The sequence below is a fragment of the Lissotriton helveticus genome, chromosome 11 (assembly GCF_964261635.1).
Source record: "Lissotriton helveticus chromosome 11, aLisHel1.1, whole genome shotgun sequence".
Classification (NCBI taxonomy): Eukaryota; Metazoa; Chordata; class Amphibia; order Caudata; family Salamandridae; genus Lissotriton; species Lissotriton helveticus.
Window position 1 is genome coordinate 654,690,098 of NC_136072.1, and position 19,831 is coordinate 654,709,928.

The following is a 19,831-nucleotide window of genomic DNA, read 5'->3' on the forward strand; positions in this document are numbered from 1 at the left end:
CGTGGAACCTCTACCTAAAAGCAGTGGATTTGCCGCCTGCTTCAGTTAGAAGACTGCACTGATGTCTAAAAAGGCTGGACAGACATTTTCTGCATCTACTAAACTAGACTAGGCCAACTATTATTTTCTAACCAGCACTTTCATTTAAACATTAATTAAATGATCCACATTGATACCGAAAAAGTAAGGCATCCCCAGGTAGGAGTGCACTGCGTACCCCTCTGTGCATTTCCATACTTATGTAAGGGCACTGGAGAGTATGCACTGCACATTGCGGTGCCCACTCTGACACTTGGGGTAATTTATATGCAGTTCCTTGGAATTCAGTGGAATAAAACTCTGCCAATTCTGCCCACTCCTAGTTTAAATAGGTCTCAGAAGACTGGCAATGGCCCAGAGTGTAAGACAAAAAAAAACACCTAAAAAAACGAAAAAGATATGTCTACGGTAGGGATGGCTTTTGCACCTCCACCAAGGATGGGGGCTTGATGCTAGTGCCCACTAGTTGCAAAGTGTGAGAACCCGGTAGGAGAAGACATTGCCAAGATGTTGCAGCCACAGTGTACGTCTTAAATGGTGAAAGAGAAGGTCACTTCTCTGGAGAGAGTACCTAAAGAGCTACTAGTGGTGGGGCCTCTGGTACTACATTCTGAAAGAAGACTCTTTCTGAAAGAGCGACCCTTGACCCCACCAGGTAGGTCGCTCCCCCTCCGCACAGCATCCCCTGTGCCTCCCTGCCCCAGCAGCCGCTGATGAGGATGTTTGAGGCCCTCCACCACCCGCAGGCTGCCACCTGCGCCTCATCCCTGGTGGCCAGTGGTAGGCCGTAGGTAGGTTTGTTCCTGCTCCGCTTTATTGCTTTTATTGTATTGCCTGTATTTTCATTGTTGTGTCTGTGACTGGTGTTGTCGTCTTCCCCCGCTGCCTGTACGTGGTCCGTGCCCCTTTGTCTTCCCTCTGTTCCCCTGGCTGTCCCTGTGCTCTCTCTGCACGGTTTTCCCTTCTGTTCCCCTCGCTGCCCCTGTGCCTCTCTGGCCGTTCTGCCCTCCATTCCACTCTTTTTCCCCTAGTTTTTTCTGCCCTTCTGCCCTCTGTGCCACTCGTTTTTCCCTCGTTTTTTGTGCCTTTCTGTCCTCTGTTCCACTCGTTTTTCCCTTTTTTGTGCCTTTCTGCCCTCTGTTCCACTCGTTTTTCCCTAGTTTTTTGTGCCTTTCTGCCCTCTGTTCTACTCGTTTTTCCCTCGTTTTTTGTGCCTTTCTGCCCTCTGTTCCACTCGTTTTTCCCTAGTTTTTTTGTGCCCTGTGCCACTTGTTTGTTTGTGCCCTTCTGCCCCACTCATTTTTCCCTAGTTTCTTGTGCCTTTCTGCCCTTTGTTCCACTCGTTTTTCCCTAGTTTCTTGTGCCTTTCTGCCCTCTGTTCCACTTGAGTGATAATGTTTATTGATTGATTATTTAAAATCTTTACCAAAAGCGAATACACAATATAACAATTCAATTATAGTAATACAGTAAAAGGGCGATGACTTTAAAAAAAAAAAAATAAGCGATAATTTCATAAGATTAAAAATTTGGAAATGTAAACAGTATAATAGTTAATGTTATAAAAATTCAAGTTTTTTCCATGCACTTATTAAGAATTTTGAGAGGGCAGAGTTAATATGTATATCTTCCAGGCAAAGACACTGGATTAGTGCTTGTCTACATGTCCTTATTGATCTTTTATTGAAGTGCCTTTTTAGAAGTGTTAATCTTTCATTTTTTTGTTCTGGGCAGAGGCACAATAGATGTATAATATTTTCTTCTCCTGTGTTACACAGCCGATATGATATATTATTTTCCAGCTTTTTCCATGGCAGTGCATGAGATTCTCCGGGCAGGATTCCAAATCGAGCTTTCATGAATATATTTTTATATTTCCAAGTCCAAGCTGTATTCAAATATTGTTGCGGACTCTTTTTTTTTTTAACCGTTTATTATAAACCAAGCATGTTTCCTTTTGACCAGGGACTCTTTGTCACTTATCACAGATAGGATATCAGTTGTCTTATTTACAATTTTTTAAAAAGATTCCTGAGGAATAGTGGTGATCCAAGTCTCCTTAAGCCCAAATTCATCCAAAGCCTTTTCGAGGTACTTCCAAACAGATAATTTATTATTGCCCTCTACTTCTTTCTATAAAAGCTCTGAGATTAAATTGTCCTTGTCATTTTTCACCCTATACCATACTTTAATTGTGTTACCCATCCGTGCATGCAGTTGGTTATTCAAGCCGAATTCTAGCCTGTGAGGCATTTTTAGGTAAACAGAAAAGGGATCGAAAAGTTTTCGAAATTTCTTTGTTTATTGTTATTGCGTCCTTTCCGTTTAATGCCTCACTGTCATAGGTTAGGTAGGGTAACAGTTTTGCAGATATGACTTTGAGTAGTGGCTGGTAGGTTAAGTTGCTGGTGGACTTTTTTATCATACCAAATGCACCTGATAGGGAGTTCGCCTTCCGGGCGATGTCCAATTTTTGTGGTTTAAAGCTACCATTGTCATCAAAAACCAGTCCTAGGTATCTATAGGTTTTAGTTTGCTCCAGTTTTTCCTTACCTAAGAACCATTTCATATTGTATTTCCTTCTTGGATTTTTTGAGACAACCATAACTTTAGATTTGGATTGATTTATTACCATTTTATTTTTTATTGCGTACTCCTGTGTACATATAATTAACCTTTGCAAGCCTACCTTTGTTCTGCTTAAAAGAATAACATCATCTGCATATAGCAAATTAGATATGTGCTTATCTGCAAGTTTTGGTGGGTGGGCATTTATCTCGTTCAATTCTTCAGTTAGATCAGTTAAAAACAGATTAAATAATAAAGGTGCCAATACGCAGCCTTGCTTCACACCGCCAAGCGTTGGTATTTCTTCAGTTAATGATCTGCCGTTCCCAATGCGAACTTTGGCCCAAGTTTTTGTATACAGGAGACTGATAAGGTATATTAAAGGCTGAGGAATCCCTTGTGCTTGTAACTTTTTCCATAAAAGATCTCTGTTGACACAGTCAAAAGCAGATTTAAAATCAATAAAACATAGAAACAGTGATTCGCCGTTTAAGATAGCCTTTTCCATTAAAATAGATAGTGCCAGGATATTGGAGGATGTACCAAGTCCTTTAATGAAGCCGGTTTGATTTGGCGGAAGAATGTTATTCTTTTTCACCAAATCGGATAAGATTGTTAGCAGATAGGCTGCAAAGAGTTTTGCATCAGTGTCCTGTAGCATTATTAACCGATAGTTTTCAGGAAGCGCCCAGTCTCCTTTTTTACAAATTGGGGATATTAAAGAACCTCTCCAGCTTTCAGGTATCTCCCCTTTACTAACTATTTCTTTAAAGACCTTTATAAGTACTTCTGCCCATGTTTCCGGATCCTCTTTGTATACAGAAAAGGGTATCCCATTCGGTCCTGGTGCTCCATCTTTCTGCTTCTTTATTAGTTTAACAATCTGCTCCTGTTTTATTTCGATGACTGGTTCTTGATTTGTTATCGCAGTTACCTTCCCTGGGCTATGGTCCTCAAGTCCCTGTACTGCTGGATGTGGATTTAGATGATAGCCTAAAAAATGTACCCATTCAGTTTCAGTCAATACTGATGAGACTACCACTTTATCCGGCCTATTTAAGGTGTAAACAATCTTCCAGAACTCCCTCGAATTTCCTAGGTTACTTGCATGAAATATACGAGTCCACAGAGAGTTATTGGCTTCAGCTTTTTCATTCCATATTATCTTCTTTAAATTTTTATTTGCCACTTTCAGGGCAGCTCTAGTTTCTTCTTTATCTGGGAATTTAGTCAGCTCTTTCCCTAATATATTTCTGGTTCGTTTCATTTTCTGTACTGCGTGTGTGAAGTTAATATTGGTTACCCTTTTTATTATCTGGGTCATTTGGCCATCTCTAGAGATTTCGGAATTACCTTTACTAGTAGGTAATCTGGCGGTGAAACTGGCCCATTGTTCGATTGCTGATGCAAATGGTGCCTCTTCGCTGCATTCCCATAGCCGTTTTAGTGCCAGATCGCTTATTAGTTTGTTGTTTCGAGATTCTGTTTCCCAAATTAACTTTTTGTAATTAGTGGTTCCAATTTGACCTTCAGTTGTTAGATAGATTTGGTGATTTTTATTTTTGAATGTTGTGGTAATGATTTGCTGACTATGATCACTGTCCAAGACTTTCTTTAGATAGTATGATGTACAATTGCCAAAGATATTCAGTGATATCACAGTATAATCTATGCGGGATTTAGTACTGTGGGTATAATAGGACCATGCTGGTGGTGAGTCTGTTGGAGATCTTCCATTGAGTGTTCGTAACCCCAAGGTTTCCATATCCTTTATAAAATTGATACCCAATTGTCGGAGACCTTGTTTATTCAAAGAGTCTGTTACCTGAACCGGGATTGACCATTGGTGGTCTTGTGATTGCGTTACTTCGTCCCTTGTAAATGGTATTAAAAGATTGAGATTGAAATCTCTTGAAATAATAAAATCCATAAAGTGGTCCTCAATCCTTTGCTCAAGCAGGTACGTGGACTGTGCTGCGCACATAGTTTTCCTGGAAGTGGATGTAGGAGGGATATATATATTAACCAGCTTCAATTATCTTTTTTGTCCGTACATCCAATACCTCACTAATATAGACTGAAGCTTTGTACTGTTTGTAAATATTTCAGAATGTTCCGCGTTGAGATCGATTGAAACGAAAATTGCTAACCCACCTGATGGGCGTCTGTTAGAAGCGGCTGTCTCTAGTTGGCAGAGGTATACACTTCTGACAAATAGGGACACACCTTTTCTAGTCAGGGCAAGGGGATCACACACTTAGATAACCCCTGCTCACCCCCTTGGTAGCTTGGCAAAGCAGACAGGCTTATCTCGGAAGCAGTGCGTTAAGCATTTATGACCACATACAGTAATAAAGTGAATACACTACAAATGGACACGACACAGTAGTATTATAAAAATAAGGATGTTTATATAAGGCTTAGCACAAGACCAAATAACGACAAAAATATATCACAATCTTAATAAATACTCTTGGAAGGAAAAAATAGTAGTTCAAGTGTAGTTTCTTCTTAGCACAAAGTCTTTAGTAACAAAAGCAACTCTTCTTCTTTAAATCACAGTTCTTGGCAACAATGTAATCCCCACAGGAGTCATACGACATCGAGGCAAAGCTAATCCAAAGGTTCGTCGTCGACCGCGAGGAGCGCTATATCGAGCCCGGAGTCGCAACAGACCCCCACAACACAGTACCTGGGAAAAGTGAAGCACACGATGATCAGCGGCGTCGAGATGTTCGGCGTCGCGTCTTCGGCGTCGATCGGGCCTCGGAGTCGGGCGATCTGCAGCGGCGTCGACAGATGTCAGGCAGGAGCAGCGCTCACGAGGTGAAGCCGGATACGGCGTCGTCGTCGATGTGGATGATGATGTTGCAAGAGTGAGCAGCGCTCACGGCGTCGACAGGGCTCGGTGTCGAGGCGTCGGTAGCGGCTTCGCTACTAGCGTCGATCGGGCCCGGCGGCCGGCGTCGAAGGTGCGGGACACGGGAGCTGCACTCACGATGTTGAGCTGGATTCGGCGGCGTCCGTCGGCATCGCGATTGCTGGATTCTTCAGAGGTGCTGGACTTTCAGGTTCCAGCCACAAGCACTTTTAGCAAATGATGAAGTCCTTTAACCCTGTGACTTCAACAGGAGGCTGGCACTCTCCCAACCCTTGGAGATTTCCTCGGCAAAGCTTGAGAGTACACACTTAGTTCCTCTCCCTGCTTCCTTGGCAAAAATACAGAAGTACCTGCAGGATTCCCCCAACAAACAGCACACTGGCAGATGGGGTAGGCAAGTCCTTGGATCAGCAGGCTTCTTGTCCTTGGTTCAGGTTTCCTTGTCAGAAGTGATCTAAATCTTTGGTTCAGGGGTCCTTCTCTTATACCCCTTTTCTGCTTTGATCCCTTTGTCCATGCATGGGAATTTCCCCCCATCCTGGGTTTGTGGTGGGTGTTGCCAGGCCGAGGCACCTGGCCTATTCACTTGGCAGGGCAGAGTCTTCAGCCGCCCAGCAAGAAGGGAAGCCAGCATTGTTACTGGCAGGGGCAGGGCCATCAGTCGCCCGGTAGGAGGTGGGGCCAGGATCGTCCCTGGCAGGCACAGAGTCATCAGTCGCCTGGCAGGAGGTGGAGCCAGCATTGTGTCAGGCAGGGCAGGCTATCAGGAGCTACTCTTCCCCTACTCTCAATGCCAATGCCCCACTCACCCCACACTGACTCATTCAGACCTCTGGAGCCACCCAGCTCCTGTCACACGCACACCAAACCAGCAGAGCCCAGTTGACAGTCAGACAAGAAAATAGTCACTTTCTAAAAGTGCTATTTTCAAACACAGAGTCTAAAAACCATCCACCCAAACGGATGCGTTATTAAACTCTGAGTTCAGGGATACCAAACTCGACATTGCACCATGCTCCCCGAGCCCGCTAGGATTATACCATTAATAATCCTGGCAGCCCATTCTAACTTATGGAGAGCAGGTAACCTTACAATAGTGAAAAACGCATATGGCTGTAATTCACTATTAGGACATGCCAACCTCATCAGGCTTGTACTACCTTATTCTTACAATGCACCCTGCCCTTGGGCCTACCATAGGGGTGACTAACATGAAGTTAAGGGAAGGTTTAGGGACTGGCAAGTGGGTGTACTTGCGCAGCCCGTGTGACAGTACCAGACTGCACGTAGGTCTAGCAATGGCAGACCTTTAGACATACTTTACCAGGCTGCTTCTGTGGGTGGCACAACACGTGCTGCAAGCCCACTAGCAGCATTTGTATTTACAAGCCCTGGCACTCCTGGTGCACTCTACTAGGGACTGACAGTAAACCAAATAAGCCAAACATGGAATCCAATCAATATCAATTTCACATAGGGAGCACTTGCACTGTGGCACTGATCAGCAGTGGCACAGTGCCCAAAGCAGTATTCCAGCAAAAACATTGTAAACAGAGGAGGCAAACAGAAAAAATGGAGGAGAGACTCATGCCAATGATGCCAGGTCTAACAGCGTCCATAAGTGCTTTCCTTGATAGCAGGTATGTAGTATCCTTTATAACCATGTATTTTAAACGGGGTTATTGCCCAGGTCCCTTGTAGCAAAATTATTTGATAGTGCTTGAGTAGATCGGTTATTTTGTCTAATTTGTTAGTTATACCATTTACGTTCCAAGAACAAATCGTAATTTCCGTAGTGAATTTATTTGTGGTCTTGATTGTTTTTTCATGTTTTGCTTGTCAATGGGTATCATTTCCATGTAGGGCACTCTTAATCCATAAATGATTTATCCCAATTTCAGTTCTATCGATAGTGTCTTTTGCTTGGTCTAGCACTCCTTTATCTATCCGTTGATTTGGATTTCTAAGAACCGAATAAGTTGGGAGGCCTTTTTTGCCTTTTTCGTGACCATTCAGATTTAATGATTTCAAAAGCGGTGTGGGATATTCTTTTGGCATGATTCTATTGACCAATATTCCCCATTTACAGAAGATGTCTTCTTGCCTTACAATTTGCTCGGCTATGACAGGGGAGGCGAGTGTTATTATTGTTGTTGGTAATTGGCCATCTGGGTTTTCTAAAAAACCAACACAATCAATATCTTTAGTTGTCACTGTTTCCAGAGACGGAACTGATGAGAAAAGGCACAATAAGTTGCCTCTATTTAGCGTATCATATCGACCTCTGGACTCATATACTGGTTTAAATGTTAGTTGTTCCCTCCTATGGTCTTTTGTATCCCCTGTGTTATAGAAATGTGACTCTCCTTAGACGATATTTATAACTCTTTCCCTGTTAGCACTTTTTACAATTTGTATTTGTTCCTTTTTTGTTGTTTCAATCACAATTTCTGTCAGTGCCATAGGTTCCAAGGGTTTTGCTGGTACAATCCAAGGGAGTTGTCTTTTGTCTGTGATAGTTTTATTAGGTGTTTTCTGTTTTTCTTTTACCAGATCAGTAGACAAAAGTTCATTCCTATTTGTTTCTTCATTTTGAGCATAAGTCGGTGGATGTTGGTCCTTTTGCACAGCATACATTGCACCTGCATTGTTTTCTTCCTGTACAGTGTTACATATTTCTCGTGTTATTGGCCCATTTGTATTGCAACAGTTGAGTACTATTTGAGTCTTGATTTTTTTGGCTTTACCACTTGAAAGGTTACTATTGGCACTTACGTGGTTTGGTGTATATTGTTTAGGTTTCTTATCTCCGGAGTTGGCATCCTCCATATTTTTATCCATATTAGTATTATTTGTTTTTTGCGCAAATATGTCATAATATTTAATTTTTCCATTTGTCTGGATTGGCGATTTGTTACTTATTTGCCTGGTTATTTCCCTTGTAGGTTGATTTTCTATATTTCCTTTCAGTGGTCTGCTTTGTAATGATTCCTCTAGAGGGACTAGTCCTACTTGTTCCACTAGTTTTGCTTTATTTCTGGCTTTGCGTAACTTTTTCTTGTTCCTTTTTGACATAATAAATGGGTTCCGGTCTGTGTCAATTTTTTCCTCCACTTCAATATATCCTTTGCTTATTTCCATTTCTTGTGCGATTACTTTCTCAGTTTCAGTATTTTTAACAATCTCTCGAGTATTTGGAATATTTGGAATTAGTCGGTCTGTCAATCGATTAACAGTTTGAAATTCAATTTGGCATGCCTTGTTCTCCTTTTTATTTTCTTTACTTCCAGATGTACAAATCATATCTTCATTCCCATCTACTGACCAGTTTAGGCCCCTATTGAGCGTTGTTTTAACATCTTCTAGCATCGTACTTATAACCTCTGGTATAGTTGCAAGTTTGTTAATTATTGGTGTGTGTGAACATTCTACATAGGATATCGATTTGTCTGCCTGTACTCTGGTTATCAGGGAGTTGAGGTTAGCTAATTTGAGATCTATCCCTGCTACTGCTTTAGCCATTGTGTTTAGAATATTAATTTGGATATCCATTTTATTAGAGTGAAGTGATAATGCTTCGATAGTAAGTGTTGAGGTTTGATAGAAAATATCCCAAACCGAGGCCAAGTCCTGATTATCAATGGTTTTGTTTTTTTCACTCCCCTGCAGTCTAAGATCATTACTAATAAAGACTTTTGCGTTGTTACTAGTATTGTCTTCACAGTCTAATGATTGTTCCGGTTCAGAGAATCGTCTTCTTTTAACTCCCGCAGGTTGTGTTACCTCCCTGTCCGAGTTTGCATTGATTGCTTGTTTCGATGGTTCAGCAGATTTGGGGTTTAATGTTCCACTTGTTTTCCCTCATTCTTTGTGCCTTTCTGCCCTCTGTTCCACTCGTTTTTCCCTAATTTTTTTTGTGCCTATCTGCCCTCTGTTGCACTCATTTTTTCCTCGTTTTTGTGCCTTTCTGCCTCTGTGCCACTTGTTTTTCCCTCGTTTCTGTGCCCCTTTTGCCTTCTGTTCCACTATTTTTTTGTGCCCTTTTGCCTTCTGTTCCATTTGTTTTTTGTGCCCTTTTGCCTTCTGTGCCACTCGTTTTACCCTCGATTTTTGTGCCCCTTTTTCCTCTTGTTATCTTCGTTGTCCCTCACAGCCCTCGCTGCTGCGTCCCCTGCGGCCCCGCCCCCCTGACTGTCCACTGCCCATTCACTGCACCCGCCTCCCAGCTGCTCCTCCCTCCCACCTCACCATGTATGCCAGCCGCTGCGCTGCCGCGCCACTGGCGCGCAGAAGGCGCACCTAAGGTGAGCCCGTCTGTGCCCATCCACCCCTGGACAGCGCCCAGTGCCAGAACCCCTGGCCCCTGCACCCGCCACGACGACCGCCACCACTACGGCGCCAGCACTCTGCACGCTCTCAACTCCGGAAGGAGCCACACCTGCTTCAAGGCAGCCCCAAAACGCACACACGGCCCTGTCACCTGCCGGAACTACAGCTGAACCAGTCTCTGGGCCGACAAACCACCCGCCAAGAAAGACCCCAACCACCCCTGATGAATACTACTGAACACCCGCTCCTCACACAAGCATGCCGTCAAGCTCTGGGACCTGCTAGACACAAAATCTCCGGACGTTGCCTTCCAGACAGAGACCTGGTTTAACGACTCCTCCACACCTGACATCGCCATAGCCATCCCAGACGGCTATAAGATCACCCGCCAAGACTGCACCAACGGAGTCGAGGGAGGAATCGCCATCATCCACAAGAAAAGCATCAGGGTCTCGACTAGCACCGACGACGCGCTCGGCACCGCCGAACACATGCATTTCCAGTTCCACACAGACCCTAATTCCATCCTCAGAGGCACCCTTGTCTACCGACCCCCCGGACCGCGCCCCCAGTTCAGCGACTCCATCGCCGACTTGATCAGCACGCACGCCCTGACCTCCACCGAATACATCCTTTTGGAGACCTGAACTTTCACCTTGAGAACAACAACGACAACAACTCCACAACCCTGATCGATAACCTCGCCAGTCTCGGGCTGAAGCAACTTGTCACAACGCCCACCCACTGACGGGGCCACATGCTCGACCCAGTCTTCTCCTCAAGCCCATACGTCTCCATCAGCCACACCACCGAACTCCTCTGGACCGACCACCGCTGCATCCACTTCGCCTTCCAGAAACCCACCACACACCACCGCACCCAACAGATCCCCCTCCGCTGCTAGATCAGAATCACCGAAGACCAATTACACGCAAACCTCGCTCTCAGCCCACCTACCGAACCCTCCAATACCGACAACGCTGCCCATAGCCTCAGACGCTGGATCGAGGACTGCGCCAACACCCTCGCCCGCTGAAGAAACCCCCCACAGAGACAATAGCAAGAGGGCCAGCTGGTTCACCCCAGAACTCCTAGCCTTCTAGCAAGCCTGCCGGAAACTAGAGAAGAAATGGCACAGTGAACAAACTCCGGACAGCCACGCAGCACACAAGGACACCATCCGCAACCACCACCACCTCATCAGGATGGCAAAGAGGACCTCCTTTAAAGACCGCCTCGACAACAATGAACACAATAGCAAGGAGCTCTTCAACATCGTGAAGGAACTCTCCAACCCCAGCTCCAACACCAACGACATCCCGCCATCGCAAGCCCTGTGCAACTCCCTCGCCACCTTCTTCCACCACATGATAGCAGACATCCACGACAGCTTCAACACTTAGACAACCCAAACAGATAGCAACACAACAGACCCTCCGTACACCATCGTCCACGACCCCCTGCTAGTCTGGGCCAGCGTGAGCATCGATGACACCATCAAGAACATGCGCTCAATCCACTCCGGCTCTCCGTCTGACCCATTCCCGCACCACGTCTTCAACAGAGCAAGCAGCACCATCACACCCAATCTGCGCTACATCATCAATCTCTTCCTCAAGACCGCGACCTTCCCAGAGATCTAGAAACACGCCGAGATCAACGCCCTACTTAAAAAACCTAAGGCAGACCCAAGAGACCTCAAGAACTTCCGGCCCATCTCTCTGCTCCCCTTCCCGGCCAAGGTCATCGAGAAAACCGTCAACAGAGAGCTAACCCGATACCTCGAAGAAAACAGAATCCTGGAACCTTCTCAGTCAGGGTTCCGCAGCAACCACAGCACCAAGACTGCCCTTATCACCACCACTGACGACATCAGGATCCTGCTGGACAACGGCGAGACCGCAGCACTCATCCTCCTAGACCTCTCTGCCGCCTTCGACACCGTCTGCCACCGCACACTATGCGCACACCTCCACGCCGCAGGGATCCGAGACAAGGCTCTGGATTGGATTACCTCCTTACTCTCCTGCAGAACCCACAGCGTCCTCCTCCCCCATTCCGTTCCAAAGCCTCTGAGATCATCTGCGGCGTACCCCAGCGATCCTCCCTGAGCCCGACGCTGTTCAACATTTACATTGCCCTGCTCGCACATGTAGCCCGACAGCACGACCTCAACATAATCTCCTACGCCGACGACACTCAGCTGATCCTCTCCCTCACCAAGGACCCCATCACAGCCAAAGACAGCCTCCACAAAGGAATGAAGGCCGTGGCCGACTGGATGAAGACTAGCCGTCTGAAGTTGAACTCGGACAAGACGGAGGTCCTCATCTTCGGCTCCAACCCTTCAGCCTGGGACGACTCCTGGTGGCCAACAGAACTGGGGGAAGCCCCGACACCCACTGACCATGCACGCAACCTGGGAATCATCCTCGACTCAACGCTCTCAATCACCAAACAAGTCAATGCCGTCTCTTCCTCCTGCTTCAACACCCTGGGGTTCTGGGATTCTCGAACCGGACTCCATTTTGTTTGAGTTGTTCGTGATGCCATTTTGTGTTGCCCTCACGTAGGCCTATGGAGGTAACCGAACAAACAAAGTTGCATGGGCTTCGTTGTTCATGTACGTATTAACTAGGCCTTTTCTGACTTGTGAGTGAACTGTAGGATGCTGACCCCGTCACCTGAAACTGACCCTTTGCGAAGCCAATTTCCCTGGCTGATCGTTGTCTGAGATTGCCAATCAATGTTCAGGATATCGTTAACTTTAGTGTTCTTGTACATATCTTATCCTATTCAGCATCTGAATTGTTTCCTTTCTTATGTCTTTTCATTACATGGGTAGTGCTTTCAATTATGGGTTTGTCCGACTTGTGGAAATTGAATTTGGGACATTACTAATAATTAACTTGTGGGTTGGTACAATGTAAAGTGAGCTTTTTATGATGTGATAATGTGTGGGAAAATATATTTAATTTGTCAGTATTTGTCGCAGTGGGTGTGCATTTGTAATGAGCAAATTGTAGATAAAAAGAGGTGTCTTGCTCTACGAAAATTGAGCAGTTTCCTGAGTTGTACACCGTGTTGTATTGCTGGGATTATTGTTACTAGCTGCAGCTAATAAATTTGATCTCTGACGCCACCCAGAAGTATTCCGTGTCTCTGTATACCAAGACAGGAGAACCCGAAGACTTTGGGCGTGCCCCTGGCGCCACTGGGTTCTAAAACCCGGTTCTTCAACCCTCCGCATGCTCCACAAGATCTACAGATGGTCCCCGACAGATACAAGAAAGACAGTCACCTAGGCCCTCGTCAGCAGCAGACTCGACTACGGAAACGCCCTCTACACGGGAGCCCCGACCAAGTTCATCAAACAACTACAATGCATCCAAAACGCCTCGGCACGACTGATCCTCAACGTACCACGCCAAGGCTACATCACCCCCCCACCTGAGACACCTGCACTAGCTCCCTGTCAACAAGAGGATATCCTTCAAGCTCCTCACCCATGCACACAAGACACTGCACAAGACTGGCCTAGCCTACCTCAATAGACGGCTCTCCTTCTACATCCCCAACCGCCAGCTACTCTCCGCCGACCTCTCACTCGCCACCGTCCCGCACATCCGAAGAACAACCACCGGTGTGAGATCCTTCTCCCACCTCGTCGCCAAGACATGGGACACCCTCCCACTGAGACTACGACAGACCCAAGACCTGCTAACCTTCAGGAGAATACTCAAGACCTGGCTGTTCGATCAGTAGCGCCCCCCCGCGCCTTGAAACCCTCGCGGGTATGTACTGCGCTCTACAAATGACATGATTGCCATTGATTGACTCAAATGCAACGGAAATATGGTAGCAGGAGTATGGTACCAGTATATTGTGAACTAAATATGGTTTACAAACATATTTCACCAGTGGAGTTATTTATAGAAAGTCTACACCAAATGGAGCAATATTATTGTAAGCATTATTTTTTAAATTCTGATATACAGCCAGTAGCAAGTCAGTCTGACAAAGAGAGAGGGCGAAACGAGTTGAGCATCCTCTACAAATTAAGAGGAAGGATGTGCAATAAAACACCAGACTTTATTTCAATACCAACGAGGTCTGCTCATTAGCAGATGACTGTGATGAATAGTGGCATTCTATAATGAACACCATAGAGCAGCGAACTGAGTTAAGGAAAGAAGAATACGGGACATCCGATGCATGATTTAAGAGCAGGAGAGCAAAAAGAGACTGAGGCAAGAGAGGTAAGCGAAATGAGCATGGAGGACGGATAATTGACCAGGAATGGAATTCACCGGTTTTCAGGGCAGCCTCCAAAGAGGGGTGCACTTCCAATAATAAAGGGCGCTCAGGTGGGACCTTGTGCTTGACGGGATTTGAATTGTAATCCTGCAAGCTCAAGCATGACTCCTTTCAGTGCAAAGAATTCCACCCCTTGTGCACAGGGTTTTAGGATTAGAGGGAGAGGAGCTGGTAGACTAATTGTGGCAAAAGGCATCTTCTTTTAGTTGGACAGCAGGAGTAAATAGTTGGCAAAAAGGGCAGCCTGGGCATAGAGTGAGGTGCTCAGAGTCTATTTAAAATTGAATAGTGCAATTGTACTGGTTAGAGCATGTGGCATAGGAGTCGGACTAGCAAAGAGTGAAGTGTAGCAGTGTTGTGGTGTTGTGACTAGAACAGTGAAGTCGACTGCAAAGGAACTTGAGAGGAAGAATAAGACAAGATATTGGGAAGAAAGCACCTAAACAAATGCCAGTGCACATTTAGAAACAAACAAAAAAAACATAGGGAACTATGCACAAACACCTTTTGAGTGTGTGAACTACTACTCCTGTGAGTCTACTTTACATATTCATTAATGTAAGTCAGAAAGGTCAGATATATCTGCCTATGCCTTTCTTATCTAATGCAGAATTCTCCACTATGTGCACTTCGTCCATGTACATCTATATATTAGGTATACAATTGGGTGTCGCAAGGGTAGGTGGCTGGAAAATGGCGAATTTCTACTTCAAATTGGGAGGAGGAAAGGGGAAATTAAGGAGGGGCTCAAAGAGGAACATGCAAATAGAAAAACACACTTGCAAAAGTATGTCAGTTGCAGTTCGGTAGAACATAGTCCAAACAAGCTAAAACCTACTTCAGACACGACGTGGAGTAACCATCACACTTGTACATTCACAGGTGATGCAAGGGAATCACATAAAATAAAATGGAAGCAGGCAATATTGCACCCAGCATAACATCCTACACTTTAGATATTGCATACAGCCATATATATATTATTGTACTAATATAAAAACATTTAAACAAAATCATTAACAGAAAAAGTAGTCAAATAACTTTGTAATATGCAGACATATAATAAATCAGAAGGGCAGATTTAACAATCTTTAACACAGCCCAATGCAGGCAAAAGCAGAGGCGGAAGGCGCACTGGAATCAAAGTCAGTAAGCCAGAAAAGATTTTTTGAATGGTTATTTCTTCTTTATTCGGTTTAAATAGATATTTTCACAAAGCACAGGCACAGCCAACGTGTTTCGTTCCCTACGTGCCGTGGGAACTTCATCAGGGCATCAATAGAAGTTGTAACAGAGAAAAATGGCTGGAATAGCAAATGACGACGTTGGAATTTCTTCAAAACAATGTTAGGAATAGAATCCCACGTGCCATGGAGTGAAGATCAGTCACAAACGTATCACGTGGGCCCAAATTCGGGCAGAAATGATCAGAAGGCCGAATTAGTGGGGAGAAAATCGATTTCAGAAACTGCATACACCAAAAAACGTAATATTGTGAACTCGTTTCAAAAACAAATAATGCGTAATCAGTAACATCAGGGTATGCTGAGAATTATATAAGACGCGCCAAGGGTCCAAATTCGACCAATTCCATGTATGCGCCAAAGGTACGGCACCTATGTTCGGGCACTCAATGCGGAAAGTAACAACAATTCGGAGCAGCAAAGCCCAATGCAGCAAGCCACCTTGCTTAGCTGCTTGAAAGGGCACCATACTTACCATTTTTACAGCGCATTCCTGTTCTTTCCGAGTGCTGGTGCGGTTTTGGCTGCCTAATGCCAAAACATGCTTCCGTGCGTTATGTTGCAAGTGTATCTATGTTGTAGGCAGGATTGGTTTTGTGCAGCAAGGGACAACTTTTTGCACAAAAACAGTCATGGGAGGCATTTTTCTCTTTCTATGTGTGCTGCAGAAAGCAGCCCAGTATAAAGAGGAAAAACCGAGGAGAAATACAGATATTTCCCCTTGTTATGCCTCGCCTGGTGAGGTGCAGCATTTTCAGGCAATGCCAGGTCTACCACTACTGGCAAATCGGGGGATGCACCAAAATCCATAATTGGATACATGGGAACACCCATGCTCCACCCATGGAAGGCCTTCCCAGGCACGGTAGTGATTTTGGTGCACTGCGTTACTCTAGATTTATCAAGTCAAGGATGGCCATGCACAGTGACCCTGTGTGGCTTGATAAATGTCACTTAGCTTTTGCGTCACGCCCCCTTGTGTGGCACAATGGCGATGCAAAATATTTATCAATGTGGGTCATAATGTATAAATGTTACCATAACGGATGTACATACATAGAATAATTCAATAATGTGAATTGTTACTAAATTATTAAAAAAATACATTTAAAGCTAACATTCGATATTGCATGTCCAAAGCAAACACAAATCATGCACACAATGACTCCCAACAAAACTGTAGCTGATGTCTGGCTCCACACTTCTTACAGCACAAGGGAAAGCTTGTGCGATCTTTTTATTTTCTATCTGTAGTAAACTTTATTTGGTTAGTATACTTTTCTTGAGGTGATTAATTTTTCAATTCACAGCCCTTCATAACATAGGTCGAGATCTCCAACTATGTTATGTAGAACTACATATGTTTTATATCCTATCCACCATATGTAGTTCTACATAACGTACAATCACATTTTCAGCGTTATGTGTCCCTCCTCCATGTAAGGGGGTGGGGGCAAGTACATTTAGTACTATCAAATAACTGCCCTGAGTTGCTGAATGGCATTTAGGCTGAGATTTATCTCTGGGTATATGCATACATCTATATGTGCAGTGTTCTCTGCACATCTGGATTTCCCTTAGTGACTAAGGCCATAATATTGAGATGATTATCAATATGTAGTTTACGATATGTGGAGCAGTTGAAGAACATTGTAGCTGCATGCCATTCTTAGGGAGCATTCCTCAGGATCAATAGTATCGTAAAGATAACAGGCGTGCAGCTTAGACCTGTAACAAGATTGTGCAAGGTTAGAGTGCACCAGAAGTAAGAAAAAGTTTGCAGAAGATGTTTACTCACTGTGTCACATCATTCCAGCATCGTCAATAGACTGGAGATAGGGTAGTTGAGCAAATGGAGCAAGAAGATCACTGCAGGGCAAGTGCTGCCCTGGGAGAAGGGAGGTTGGGTATCTGAAACAATGCAGACTTTTGAAAGGCAGGTGGGAGCATTCCAAGGTCCCCCCATTTCGTAGGCAGTTGTACGGTTGGTCCAGGTTGCACTTTTGACCTCTGCCTCTTGCCCAATCCAAATTTGAGTTTACCAGCTCTGCCTTCCCAACTCTTCAAGTTTGTTCAGATGTTCCAGCACCAAATAAAGACCTCTCATGATCATGTGAAGCAGTACCAACCGGGAACACCACTGCATATGACTGATAATTAAGCCATTAGTGGGTTTTTTTCTTAAGTATTTTTCAACTGCATGATGGTGATTTTCTCTTTGGCATAGAGTGCGTGCGTGTACCCTCCCACTTTGTAAAATAGTTACCTGAGATTGTTTATTAGTGTTTTTATAGAGGTGGAGGCTAGTGCCTTTCTAAATAGCATTTTTTAGCTACATCTGTATTTTCTTCTGGAATAAAATGCCCTTTAGGTTAGATCTCTGCTGTGCATTGCCAAACTGATTATTTTTCCTACAAGGCAGTGCCTCCCTTTCACCTTTAAATGTTTCTCAGTGCAAGGTGGAATCCATTTATGGATTACGGGGTTTGGCCACTGTCACCAGAAGCCTTACTTGTCCTTCCATTGTCTCAAGTCTTTGATCTAACTTAGATGCAGGAACTTTGAGCAAGAAGAATGAAACGAATGAAAACACTCCTCTATGATTATCCTCTGTCTCTCTTTCTTACTTTGTTTTCTGGCCCAAAGAAAAGATACTCAATAAAGAGAGAGAAGCCCCATGTACCAAAGGAACAGGGCATTACTTAGACAATGAAGAATTTAAATTCCCTTTGGTAACAAAATAAAAAAATTGTTCAACAAATCATCTCAAATGTACCTCAAAACATTAAAATCAATCATACAAAAAACCATATGCTTATATTTGTAATGCCACAAGACAACCACTGACTAATAATGGAATTCCACCTATTTTTGTAATCAGTATCTGGTCCCCAAGGACTTTTTAAGATCTTAAATTGTAATAGTTTGCTTCCTGTGATTCGTCATAACGTTTTCTTTTACAACTAAAACAATTTTTCAAATATGCTATATCAGTTTATAAACAAAAGATATGTGAATATTCCCACATTACATTCCATATAGTAAAGTTTTATTTTTTATATAAAAGGCAACCACCCTATATATTTAATGAATGAGATTGTAGACATTCTAGGGGTCCATTCATAACAGTAATCGTGTCTATATAAGATTAGATACTCCACTCCAAAATGGCCACCATAAAAGGATGGACATATGGCTGGTCCTTCTTGTAACACGTGACAGGAATGTAGGGGATTGAACCATGTTCATTTACAAGGGATATTAATTCCACATGATTCGCTCTAACTTTTTATACTAATTTATAAAACATTCTGTTTACTGTCAAAAATGTTATATCAGTGTGCAAATAATAGTTATGAGATTATATCCGCACCCTACTTCATTATAACTTTAAGATCCATATTGTTTTTTTATATAAAACGTGCCACTTTAAATTTAACCTATGGACATGGAGACAATTCAGGTGTCCACATATAAATCGTGCCTATATAAGAGTAGAAAGTCCACTCCAATATGGCAGCCATTAAACAATGGGCTTATGGCTTGTTTCCTTTGAAACATGTCTACAAACACAAGTAGACCTGACTGGTTCTGAACAATTAAATATATTCTAAAGACACCTGAGGAGTTTATAAGAAATTTTAAAAGTTCCTCACAGGCAAGGCACACTACCACTGGCCTGTTTGTCAAGCTGTTCAATTTCAAGAAAAAACGTCAATACAGCACGTTTTTCACAGTTTTTTTCCCCTTTTCTCACCTCTGGGAATTTTATGAAGAAGCACACACTTTTTCTTTTGGTCAAGAAAGATAGCGATCATGATAAAGTGGGTGAGCTAGGGAGTACCAACCAGCAAGCCCCACTTGGTGATACTACCATGAGGTACTTTCTGACCTTTCTCACATTTGTTTCACAAACTCTGTGTGGACACAAATCTTTCTTCCATATGGTATGTGGTGTATTGACGTTTTATCTTGAAATTGAACAATTAGACAAACAGGCCAGTGGTAGTGTGCCTGGCCTGTGAGGAAGTTCTAAAATTTCTTATAAACTACTCAGGTGTCTTTAGAATATATTTAATTGTTCAGAACAGTCAGGTCTACTTGTGTTTGTAGACTGTTGAGTGGGGGGCGACCTGACTGTTTACCCCCTAGTGCTCCTTTTGTGTTTTTGTCCTTTGAAACATGTGACAAGAACTCAGGGGGTTGTCCATCCACAGCAGGGATATTTAAACCCAGGCTGTGACCAGCGCATGATATACAACACCAGCAGATTGGACGCACGGGTGCAGAAGGACCGGAAAACACTATAGGTGAGAGCATGCTGCGCTGCCTTGACCTTTACACTATTTGGGATAAGGGGGATATTGGTATTAGCCCCCAGCAACCCTAAACATTTATCTTATATTTCTTATCCAGGATCTAAATGTTTTCAGGAGATTGTTGATCCCGCGGC